Genomic DNA, 13,635 nt, shown 5'->3' with positions numbered 1-13,635 from the left:
AAAGATTTTGATCTTGTTTTACGAATTACACTGGTTTTATTTGCGAATTGTAGTCGATGTTTTGTGGCTTCTGTACGGAGCTGGAACGTCCACACTCTTCGAGCGTTAAAACAGGACTGGTATCTTCTGCGCTGTACAGCTGCTTGTGGCGAGTCAAATTTATTTTTCGCTTGATATGCGCAATTATTGAGACGGAGGAGACAGGGGAAGCATTGACGAAGGTGAACAGTGGGGTAATATGGGATAACGGAGAGGGGCGCATGATAAGGGAAACTGGAATTAAATGGGGCCAAATGGGATACTGGGATGGAGTGAACCAACTGGACAGCGGGGTAAAATGGAAAGCGGTTGTGCCATTTACTCGTGGGGTAAAACAGGAAAGCAGATTAGTTAGAGTGGGGCAAAATGGGATAGCGGTTAAATGAACCCATAAAGTAAGCCGGAACGGTGAGTTACTCCGACAGTGGGGTAAAATGGGATAACGGGGTGACTTGGAGTAGGGGTTGAGTCCGAAAGCGAATTAATTTAATTTTTCAATTTTTGTACTTTTTCAATTTACTTTTCTAATTTTTTTATTTATGGTTGGGTAAATTGAATGATGGAATGAAATTAGATGGTCGAGTGTAAAATTGAATTTCCGAGTAAACAGGACGAGAATGCTATTCACTGCTCAGATTATGGGGTAAAATGGGGTGAACTAAATGACAGGCTAATTAGCCGGAGGGGTAAATTGGGCGGCAGGTAAATTAAATACGGATGTTTAGTGGGATGATCGGGTAAAATCGATAGCGGGGTAAAATGGGTGAGTCTGGCTAATATGAAGGTGGGGTAAAACGGGACGGTGGGATACAATGAAACAGCCTGAAAAATTGGACGATAGTCAAATTTGACCGGCGACGAAATAGGACAACAAGGTGAATTGATAATGGGATAAAGGAGTAAGACAGAATAAGGGTTTAAAGCGGATCCGCCTCAACCCGTTATTCCATCTTATCCCGCTATCCCATTTTACCCCATAGCCAGGTTAGTGCGCCGACCAATTTACTTTGTTGTCCTATTCCCCCCCCCTGGCCCAAATTCACCCATGGTCCAGGCTGTTCCATTCTACCTCACCTTCCCGTTTTACCCCACTAGCTAATTAGCCTGTCATTTAGTTCACCACTCATCCCATTTTACCCCACGATATAATTCGTCCATCACCCGCGATCACCAGATTATCTTATCTTGCTCCGTCGTCCAATTTATTATCCCCCCCCCCAACCATCCTTTGTACTATATTATACTTGCTCCAGTGGCTATTTAATTAACAATTAATGAATCAATAATTAATTTTAGCGAGATCCTGATTATCAGTCCCGAAAATTCTAAGTCCCTATCTTTCAATGAGAGACTCTAGTCTCTACCGTGTTGGCGAAGATTCAGATAGACTCGAGTCTCTCACCAAAGATTCTCCGAGACGCGAAACCGGTTAGGGAAGACCCAGGCAGATTGATTTTAGTCTTTCACAGTCTTGGAGAGATCCAATAGACTAAAAATTTTTATCCCGGGGTACTTTGAGTGGCTCACCCGTTCGAGCAAAATAAACAAAAAAGTTCCATAGAAAGACAATGAATGGAGTGTTTCTTTATTTAAAAAAAAAACATTTTTGGCAGAAATTTGGCGTTTTGAATAATGTAGGTGCTCTGTCGAGGTTTGCCTCTCTGAGGAGCCTAAAGAGTACCCTGTTTTAAAATGAACTTTTAATAAAAATGATTTTTTTTTCATCATTAATACATGCATACAGAACCAATGATTATTTGCATATAACTTTTTTTTATAAATAAGCAGTCCCATAAATAGTATTTTTGTTTTTGTGATTATATTTTAATCCGATGAATTATTTTTCGATTAGTTGAGTTAGTCATATAATATGAGAGCACTATTAGGAATGTTTGAAATGGAAACATTAAGAAGACCGAGCGAAAGAGAATTAAGCATGTTCGAATCATGTGCATACAACCTACAGTATCACCTGATTCGAAAACCTAACTGACTACAGTTGATTCTTTCCATCATGTGTCAATTTGATCATTCACTTGAAATATTGTCATAATAGACAAGAGAGAGTCGAGAGTCGTTGCTAATCATCTACCCGAGTGGAAATTGCTTCAGGCCCACCTGAAGCACGATCAGAACTCGATCAGGATTTTGTAAGGTTCGACTGATCCGGTGATTCCTGATGAGAACCTGATCAAGTTCTGATCCAACAGATCGGATCCGAAAAACTACAGGCGGGTTCAGATCAAGTTCTGATCAGGTAGACACGACCTCACCCTGAGGTCGGCTGCCTGACCCCGATTTGATCAAACACGGATTTGATGTCCTTGATCGGCATTTGAATGGGGTCAATTGAAGAGAAAATGATCAGATTCAGATCCGCTCCACCTGACATTAATTTTAATAAGTTTTTTGGATAATTTAATTAACTATTATTATACTATTCAAATTAAGTTTTATCAATCATTATCAATAATTATTTTCAATCTTTAAAACGGATCATTAAACTATAATTAAAATAAATTAAATTAAATTAATTTACTGAATTAAATTAAATTAATCAATTTAATTAACAGCCAGCCCTTCTCAAATTCACAGAAGGGAGGGATGATGATGCCGTAAATACGTATTAGAGGAATATCAAACTTACACGCAAATGATCTTGAGAAAAATAATCACTAAATGTCTATTTATTTATTAGTGTTATTGTTATTATCATTGTTATTATTCATTAATGAAATGAATAAAAATTTAATTGAACATATTTTATCTCTGAGAATACACACGCACATCCGCGAGATCAGGAAAAATCGTAAATTCAATGAATACCCCGATAAAAATCATATAGGCAATGTACAGTTTACTCAATAGTAATAGCGCGATAGCGTAGTGATTAGGGCATAGGATTAGCAATCATAGGGTCCCCGATTCGATCCTCAGCATCAGTAAAAAAATAATAAGCTTTTTCAGAGGTAATAACAGTAGAGATTCATTAAGAGAGGCGGCCTACGGTTAAAGAATTGAATTATTTTTTGTTTTGAATTAATTATCATTGATAATTGTTATTGATACTGACAGACAAGTCATTCGGTTTTCATACAGTTGGCTTGATCAAGTTCGGATCCATTCGTCCTGATCAAATCCGGATTGGTCGGAGGCGTACCATGTCTGCTCAGGACCGGATCCGTCAACTTGATCAATACCTGATCAGTGGTCAGGTCTAACCTGATCCAAACTTGATCAAGACCTGACCGAAATTTCCACTCGGGTAGCTATTAATGCGTCGATCAACTCCAACAACCAAGAAACAAACGTAAGATGCACGTGTAACGAAATGGAAAAAATTTAATTTGATCCTAGGAATTCATTTCGTCGCTTAATGTAATTTATCATCACGTTGCGCGCTGTGTATTACTCAATGATGAACATAGTTCATATGTCATTCATAAGAATTTGTTAACAATAATAGTTTTCCAATATGACTTTGTATTCCGCCGATGAATTCCGGTCAGTATCCTCAAATAGATTAGTCTACTCAGCAGATTCTACTGTATATTTGTTACCTTTGCCACAATTCCATCGAACTATCAATCAATAAAGAAGCCATCCAATATCTGGACAAGCATCCTGTGATAAGAGTTCAATAAAAATAGCAGTACTAAAGTTAGCCTCATTCAAATCATCAACTCAGACGTTTTCAGTGCATTTTTTCATTAAATTTTTCCCAATTTTCAATTCCTCCTCTACAGGAATTCTCTTCCATCTTCATCAATTCAATGATACGCTGAGATTTTGATGAAATAAAATCTCAATTACTTTTCATGATTCATTTTTTTTATCGTCCCAACAGTTTCGGCTTCCATCCCAGGATTTCATCCATTTGCTCTTTTTGTTATTCATTCATTTTTCGATCGGCATGCGAGACGCTCAGTGTCAATTTTTTTTTCCATTGTTGCTCCGTCGAGAACGAATTTGCCATATCCGTCATTCAAGCCTTTTGAAAAAAAAATATAAATGAGAATTTCTAAACCAACTGCGTCCAGATGAAAATTTTTATCTCTCTGAATTTCCATCATTATCTCGTCACATTTTTCGATTTATTTTTCGTTGGATTGCATTGCAAATTTCGTAGTGTCAGACGATTTACGATTTCTGTTCCTAGGTTATAAGCCTAAATATTTTTTGGACAATTCACCATAGGCTTAAAAATTACAATGAAGTCCGTTGTTTGCACTTGAAATCTATATGTTGCGGGTTCTGGTATGGTATTCCAGTGTGATTTCTATCCTACAAGATATACAGGGTGTTCTAAAATGAAATGTCATCCTCGTGAGGGTAGTTTGAGGGGCTCATTTGGAGACGAAAACTTTAATAATATTTTTTTCCCCGATGCTTTATTTAAGAGTTAATCAAATAAAAAAGGACTGCCAAATGTTTTTCCCCGCATTAGAGAAATCATATCGGCTTCTCCATCTAATGCGGTCGGGCTTTAGGCATTGGATTTGGTAATAGAGGAACAAAATTGTTTTAGCAATAGAGGAACAAAATTCGTAATGATCTATTGCGCATTGAATGCTCAATCGATTGTCTTCTTTTCCATTCCTCCATCTGAAGTGACAGAAAAGATACGGATTTTCCACAGCAGCGGGTTTTGTGGCTGAGCTGCGCTTTTTTGATCAATAATCCTCTTTTATCTTTACCTTCGATTACTCGCTCAATGAGCGCGGCGTCGCCGGTTTTCGTTTTTTGATATTTTGGCGTGTTTCTCGATACTTAAGAATTCTGAAAAAAAAGAGTATTTAGTTCAATCCATTTATTAAGCGTTGGCGTTGTCCGTTTTTTTCTCGGGAAATTTGTTTAGCTAAACAAAAAGAAACGTCGAACAGGCAAAAAAGTGACGCCGCTACAGTGTTGCTATATTTACTGCCACGTTTGAAATGCATGCGTAGAAGTAAGTGCCAACGTGGCAACAGCGCGCTCGGTTTAACCCGGCGGCGGTGCGCTAACCGTGCGATGAATGAAGGCTGGCGGCCAAGTGTGAGTGATCGAGGGAGATGACGCGTCGGAGAGAAAAATATTATTAGAGTTCTCGTCTCCCAATGAGCCCTCCAAACTACCCTCACGAGGATGTAATTTCATTTTGGCATACCCTGTAGTACATATTCATCAAATTTAATCGGCATTTATCAGCTTTATGATTTCAATGAATATGAAAAGAGGAACTGAGACCTGTGACGTCTCAGTTGCTCTTCCGGTAACTCGTTAGAATTCACAATGATACTGAAGGTCCGTCCAGAAATTTTGACACTAATGTAGAGTTCGCTTCATTTTCCGCTTCCATTATTTGTCTTCACTTTTTCGCTGGGGTTGTTCTCCCTTAAAAAAGTTCTCCCACTCCTCATGCATTCTGCATTCTTGTTTTCGACGTTATGCGCGTAGAATTGCGTAATGTCTTAGTAACGGGATGGTTGCCACATGGTGACAGTCGTAGGTTATGTTGCTTCTTTCCCACTACTGTGATTCTCACTATCCACCTTCCCTCTCCAATGCGCCCCACAGTGACGGAGTGGGAAAAATTTCATTATTCGGATTTCACAAGAAATTCACTCAAGGACACGTCCTGAGCCAGGAAAATAAAGGGAACTCTACTGTATTATATTTTTGCGTTAAGAAATTGAGAAGTGTACTCCTATTTCTCATACTTGGAGATGAAGAAATTCAAGGAATTAAACGTGGGTCTGCTCAATTTGGGGTGGAATGAGACCGATGAATACTGACTGACTCTCCTTCATAATTCGTACACGTTTATCTACCACATAAGTTCATATACACATCCATAATATGAACTTCTCCATTCATATCAACGATCCCAACAAGGTAAATCGAGAACAGCTCGAAAAAAGTTTTTATCGTAGGCTTACCGCTACAGAACTCCCCTTTAATTTCCGCTTCGTATTCAACTGAATATGAAAATGCCTCCAAAGTCTTGGAAAATCAATTTCCCGAGCAGTACCGCACCCGTTTAACTGCACTAAAAAGCTACCCATCAGTTTCATCTTGTGAGTTGATGAAAACCCCACTAATGAGTAGACAGTGGGTCTACTCATTAAAATATAACGCCGATTTTCACACATGAATAACGGCGCAATTTCTTTTCTATCGAATGTGTCAATTGGATTGCGTTAAACCCATTTGCATACAAATTCATACGTCACCTAAATAACATTTTACAGAAAAATATTTTTTTTCAACATATCATTTCTATGAATAAAAACCTTAGTAGAAATCGAACCTTGCATATTTCTCGCCGTGGCTTTACCGTGAGAGATTACCCAGCGCACCGATGCTGCGTTTCAGCGACGCAGCGGGCGCGTGGCCCACAGCTCGTGCTCCACGTAGGGAAGGGAGCGCACTAGACTCCGTAGAGTAGCGTGATGTGAGACTGATGCGAGGTTTGCATGAGCCGCAGTCCTCATAACCTCCAGTGATAATGATAACTTTACAATAATGCAAATGAATTATCAATAAATAATTGTCATAGAAATTAATTTTTCAAGAAAAAAAATGTTTACTCTTTCTCCTTAACCCCATTGACAATCCACTAATTAATGAATTATTCAATTATACTGGCAATGAGTGATTCAAAAAAGAAACTGAGCCTACTTATTACCAAGATAAAAGTAAAAGTAATTCATTCATATGAATTTTTTCTTGCCCTAGTTATTATATTACATTATCACTGAAATAAAATCCTTTCTCTCCTAGTCGATAAGAACAATTAGGGATTAAATGATGAGGGAGCAAATGGAATTATCCAAAAACAAGTGTCGATAACAATTGAGAAAATTCACAAGTTATATTTTTATCCAATTTTTCATTGTATTGTACAAGATCCTGGGAAACATCTTTTTTATAAACTCTATTAATATAGGAATTAATTTTCCTATATTTTCCTTTGTTTTCCAGGATCTTGTACAACACAAAACTATGTATGCCACAAAACCTGTCAATAAAAACACTTAACCTCACTATCATAGATACTTCGGTTGTAGTGTAACGTGTGGAGTAACCCCGCGGCGCGCCTGCCGCCATGCATGCGAGCGAGCCTAATGCCGTACTCTCCTGCGCACGCGCAGCGCAAATCGCGTAGCGTCAGTCAGATTTTCTACTAGGGTAATGAAAATTACTACTCAAACCTTTCGAAATCTTATTCTTTTGGCACGAAATCGATTCCGCAAATTTTAAATGTCAACAAATTCTTGATAAGTTCGGAAAAATACTTTTAAAAAAAGAAGAATGAAAGAACATTTGCTCGTCATTTATTTATGGAAGCGATTTTATAACTCACGAATTGCAACGTTGCTATTATTTGATGTATTTTTCTCATACGGCGAACGAAAAGGTACTAAACAATATCCTGGCACACAGGAAATAAATGTGTAGCAAATGTGGAACAGACGATAGATTCTCCTCTTTCATTTCGAAAAATTACGATAAAAAAATACATATCACGGTATTTTTAGCTATTAAGGCTGTGTCTCTATCATGTCAAAAAAGTGAAAAAATATAAGAAAAGATGGATTCCGTAGATTTGATATTGAAAAAATTTCAGTAAAAGCTTTAAACTGACTAGGAACCTTGTTAACGATAAAATGGAAAAATGAATCTAATGCAAAATGACAACAGAAAATTGTAGCCCGGTAAGAAATATTTTAAAAAATTTAAAATTAACGTAAAATAGAAGAGCTGTACCCTTTAATAAATCGTGCACAAAAGAAATGTTTTTTTTTAAAGGAAAAAAAAATTGAAATATCATTGTTGAAATTCGATTTTTTAAATAATTGCAATGAAATTTGTCAGTTTAAATAATCAGAGGTACAGAACAAGGGCCAGAGGTTGATCAATTTGGCACGGTATTCTTCCCATGCAATTTAATTCAAAGTCGATGAAAACAAAAATTTCAATGGGGGGTCTTATTCTTTACCGTGCTCTGATTTAATCCACAGTGTTAGAAACGTTTTGAAATTTGAAGGGAAAATGACGGCAAGGTAATTCCCACTTGAACTTCCCAAATCAGCCGGTAGATATCAGGTACGCGGAACCCTAAACGTTAAGTGAAAATGGACTTGAATTTTCGGGGCGAACACGAAATTAGCCGTAGTGGCCTGAGATATGCCGACTGTGGCTCGCAATATTGAAGTAACAAAGGCCTTTATTATTGAAGAAAAAACTACGATTTTCAAGGCATTTTGGAAATTTAATTTTGATGTAGACATGAATATTTGAGAATGGCTATGATAAACCGGCAACTAAAATCTTGAAAAATGAAGTCCTTTTTTAAAATTCATGCGGCTGATATTGGAATTTAAGGACATTTAGGGCCCAATTTTCTCCGTTTATTATTATTATTGTTATTATTATTAATAAATTCATTCATTATTTTGAAATTTCCATTTATTCTTATTACGAATGAAGCGAACATATACATATATTTTGCCATAGTAATATTCTTTCCTTTTTTTACTAGACCTAATTGAATTACTTATAAAAATAAGTTTATTGTAAAGTATAACATCTACTTATTTTTAGTCATCAGCAAGTTGATTCACTTAGTTAAAAGTAGATTCAAATATAACTAGACCTATTCTATATTCATGTTATATATCTATACATTATTATTTAAGTTTGCAAGTCTCTCGTGCAATTTCTCAATGTGCTCACTCAAGCTCTGTAATTTTACTCAGATTTTCAATCTGAGAAAGTCGTCTTTTTTGCCCGCTCACTCTCTTATGACCAAAGTCTGGGTTGATATCCCAAAAAATTCTGGAAAATGAATGAGGCTATGTGTTAATCCCTTTAAAATTTAAGTTACATTGATGTTAGCATTGCTCTAATTTTTTCATGTCGAGTACTCATAAAAGTTTTAATAATGAACTGAATTTTCAAAATAGATTAGACAATTTAACTAAAATTAACACTGAATTCAAAAAAATAGAAAATCCAAGATAATAAGTGTCTGAATTTCCATAATTTTCAGCACCATCGTCAATTGAAATTTCAATTTCCGTGGAATTTTCAAGAAAATTACTAGTATTCCAGTACATGAATTATTTTCTATTTCCTTTAAATTAACTCTTGTCAGAAATTTCAAAGATTTCCATTTTGAAAATTCATATGTAATTTTTTATCAGTGTAATATTGAAACTTTACCTCTGGATGAATTCCAGTGTGCATTTTATCTGACTGGGATATTCGAGTCCAAATACGAAGTAGGTCAAGAATGTTATAAGGAAATCTTGTAACACATTATCAGCTGTGAGGCAAGGTTTACTCTCAATATAAATCTTACAGGAAGCAGACCTATCATATAAGGAGTTTCCTAGAATCACCAGGGTAGGAGTTGGTGCAGTGATGCAAGCTTCAAGATCATCTTCTGTCGTGGCAGCCTGAAAAATAATATTTATTCATTGAGAAAATTCTAACGAAATTTCAACAAATCTCAAATTTCCAAAAAAAAATATTACTCAGATCTCTAATGATGTATAGCCTATCTTGGTTTTCTTTGAAGTGGGCTAGCAAGACTGGAATTGTCGCGATTTTCAAAGGGTTGTCACACTGAAGGCGCTGTCAAGCAAGCTCCGCTGCATTCAAAATCCTTCTCATCACCAGCAGTTATTCACTGTTACATCTCTGGATTTCATAATCTCTCTATATAATAAAAAAATAAGGGCAAAATTTAAGACAATTCAGGCGACGCAAAAATTCAGGCGACGCCAAAATTCAGGCGACGCAAAAATTCAGGCGACGCCTAAAGGTGGGGGGGGGTGGTCAGGGGGTGCCCAAGGTCGGGGGGGTTAGAAGGGAGGAGGGTGTCCCAGGGTCAAACGCGGTGGGGGGGAATGAAACATATAATTCCGCTCATAAAAATGAGGAATCAATATCAAAATTGGAATCAATATCAAGTTGGATTGGGGGGGAGCGAGCGAAGCGAGCGGGGGGGGGCCAAGCCCCCCGGGGTTGGCGAGCGAAGCGAACAGGGGGCGAAGCCCCCTAGTACTTCATATATTGAATTATTATCAATTTGTTCTGTAATCCTTCATTGAAGGTAGTATCCACGTTCTTGCCAAGTAGTTCACTAGCGTGCCACATAAAATATTTTGCCTGGGTGAGAACCGGCCAATTTTCGAGGGCTTCAAAGATGAGTCCTGAGCGATGATTGAAGTCCATTTTCTGTTTCGAATATGATTGCTCGAGGGCATGGAGGATTTGCGTTGTTGAATCATTTGGTGCATTTGCTGCATCCTTCAAAAATTGCTGAGCAACGCTTTGAGTTTCCTCACTCTGGTCGACAGGAGTTGGAGGCTCCCAACGAACACATCCCTGTGCATCCAGCACATATTCCATTTCATCAAGTCTCCTTCGTTTCCTTCTTGTCGTATCAATTTCACCCCCTGCTGCATTTCTTATACGTTGATTTTTCTTGTGATAAATATTTTGAGCAATGTTCTTTTCCAATACGACTGTCGTAGTCAATAATCTCCCATTTAATCGGTCGTAGAACGTGTCAGGATATTGCTGAATTATTTCACGGATGATTGCTCTGATTGCCGTAATTCTCGTATCCTTCACAGCAAAGAGCAAGTGCGACGCAACCAGATTCGTCACGAGATCCATATCGCATCTCTCCAACCGTTTCTTATCTCTACATTGGTTATCTCTATCTATGCTTAGGCAATTGTGACCACGACCAGAGTTTTGGCTTTGCTTGTTGATTCGCTGCAGCAGCACTGTTCTCACTCTCTTCACAATGAAGATCATCATTCAAAGGAGCTGGGGCTTTCCGTACCGTTGAATTGTTATGAGTTGGAACAGAGTGTTCTGTAAACGATGAAGTGGTCGCCATTGGCACCTCCACAATATGATGATCCAAATAATTCTTGGACTGCGACTCATGTTTCTGCACATTTTCTTTTTTAGGGACGATTCTTAATTGAGGCAATTCCTGAAACTTTTCCATCCATACTTCTAATACATGGAAGTTGGAGATAACTGCTCCATTGCTCTCCAAAGCAATCTGAAAATATTAAAATGTCCATTACTATTGATAACCCCGGCGAACATACAATTTTATCATGTAAAAATAATAATATCATACCTTATACTCAGCCTTTGGTAATGCCAGCTCGATAACAGATTGCAAGATGATCTCCTCTAAATTATTGGCTACGATGATGGCCCGAGAGCTGTTGGTCTCATTTGTGACGTCGTATAAAGACATTGTACTGAAAAAAATTGATAATTAGTAAGATCGAGCAGTATGGAGGGGCCATTAATAAATATTTTGGATAATAGTTGAGATTCATACTTGAGAAAAACACCAAGGAGAGATTGAATCATATCTAGAGACTCATTTTCCGACAATTCCATGCTTTAAACGGATACATCGTATTGTATCTAATGTATAAACGTGAAATGGATGATAATTATAAAGAGTTTTCAACGATATGCATTCGTAATAAAATTTACTTCCAAGTTCGTACGTGCGCAGGATTGGATTGAAATTATTTTCTGTTTTCCACAAGGAAATAAATATTGGCATAAACATCAATGAATATACGAACAATCACTCCGATTTGTTATTCAGTGCCCATGTCATTTTGACGGAGAATGAGAGCCCGATCTGGCCTCTACATTATCTCCTTTACTACCACACACATGTATTCATCAATATCTGTAATTGTGGGACATATTACTTTGATGGCATTTTGAATATCAACGCTGAACCTTCGAGCTACAAACTTGCAACTTTTCCCCAGTTCTACATCCATTACGGAAATCTGAGCCTTCGCGCAAAAGACATTGGGATAATTCGTGTTTCACACTCAAACTTTTATTCACATTTTTATAATTGCCCAGGCAACGGAAAACTTTTTTGAAAAATCTATGTCTACTTTCAAATCGCAAAGTCCATACACACATCAAAGGGCCAAATGATAATATTAATGAAGGGTAATGGATTAGGTAATGATATTTGGGGCGCAGTGAATCCACTGCGCCCCAAATATTGTTGGGGAACAATTTTGTACGTAAAAACAAATAGTCATCAATTAAACTCTCCAAGTATGGTAAATATTTTTCATGAATTTCGTTTGCACAAATTACTTCGATCATTTCGGACATGATTAAAAAGGCTTTCCAAACCGGATTATCACTATCTTTCATGTTATTCGCAATGATGAGAGGGAGAAGGAGTATGAATGTTAGAATTTGCCACGCCCCTCCAACTATTCTGCCCTTGTCGGGCAATATAAGACAGGGTTTATCTTTACGACTGTCTGTTGAATATGGAAAATTCTCGATTTTGTAATTAATCTCATCATACGTGAACCAACCGTTCTCTATAAAATAATCAATGAAAAGCTTCAAATCAAATGCTGCGAACCCCTCAGTAATATCATGGCCTAAACACGGTGGTAACCCTGGCAGACATACGTGAAAACTCTTGAGCTGATTGAAGATCGAATTGAATTTCACGCCGAACTGTGGTTTATTTGTCTCGACTGCCTTTTGAGCGTGCATATTATAGGAAGAAATCGTTCTCTGAGTAGGCTCAAAATGGTGATAATGAGTTGTATCACACTGCGTACGAAATTTGATGCTTTTTTCGAATTGATCTCTTCGAATGAGACAATAACGACAAAAATAAATGGCTTTGCTGAAATTTTCAAGAAATCCACCTAATGCATGACTCCCCAAATTATCCCCTGCGATAAAAGCCAATCCTACTTTCCGTATGTAGCCCAGTCCTATTTCCAGCCCTTCATTTTCTAATAACTTGAGATCATCCACAATCTTCCCATATACGTTATGGTGATTAAAATTTCGCTCTGTACATAGGGCAACCAACTGAATTGTATTGATACAAGTACGAAGATGTGTGGGTAAATTTCCTAAACTCAGATAGACTGCTTGCGGCCCGTAAAAGAGGGACGCCGTGAATATTTTTTGTTACAACCTGAGACTGGGCAAAGTACTTCGATTCCAGTTCGTATATGGTATCTCAAATGTTTCATATAAGCATGATAATCATGAAATTTTTGCTCACATACGACGACCGTACAGACATAGTTGTTATTTGTCTTGGACACTGGTAGTGCAATAGCCTCTGTCTTTTTCGCTGATATTTTATGATATCTAATTAAATATTTATACAAGTAAGACTTCTCGCGAAAAACAACTTTACATCCGTTATATCCGCAATGGAATTGTTGCCTAATATTGCCGTATCGCATAATAAATGACATCTGAGCGAATTTCATTGTTTCGAACAGAACTGACAGGTATACATAGTACCGGAAAAAATTTATAAGAATTCAGTGTAAAATTCAATGGCGGGGGTGCAAGGATATTTTCCGCATAACACAAATCAAAATTTCCAAACAATGTTAAAAAAACTAATCTCCACTTGCTTTTATACACGAAAATGAGTCGTATTAAATTTTGTTTGGTAACTGGAATTTTTCACAAAGGTTCAACGGAGACTTTGGCTATTTTATATTCTCTCGCCCGTTAATTATTATTTTCGGATAACTTATATAA

Source organism: Diachasma alloeum, unplaced genomic scaffold (genome assembly GCF_001412515.2).
Source record: "Diachasma alloeum isolate Michigan unplaced genomic scaffold, Dall2.0 Dall_scaffold_00684, whole genome shotgun sequence".
Classification (NCBI taxonomy): domain Eukaryota; kingdom Metazoa; phylum Arthropoda; class Insecta; order Hymenoptera; family Braconidae; genus Diachasma; species Diachasma alloeum.
The sequence above is the reverse complement of the archived record's forward strand: the minus strand, read 5'-3'. Positions refer to the sequence as shown.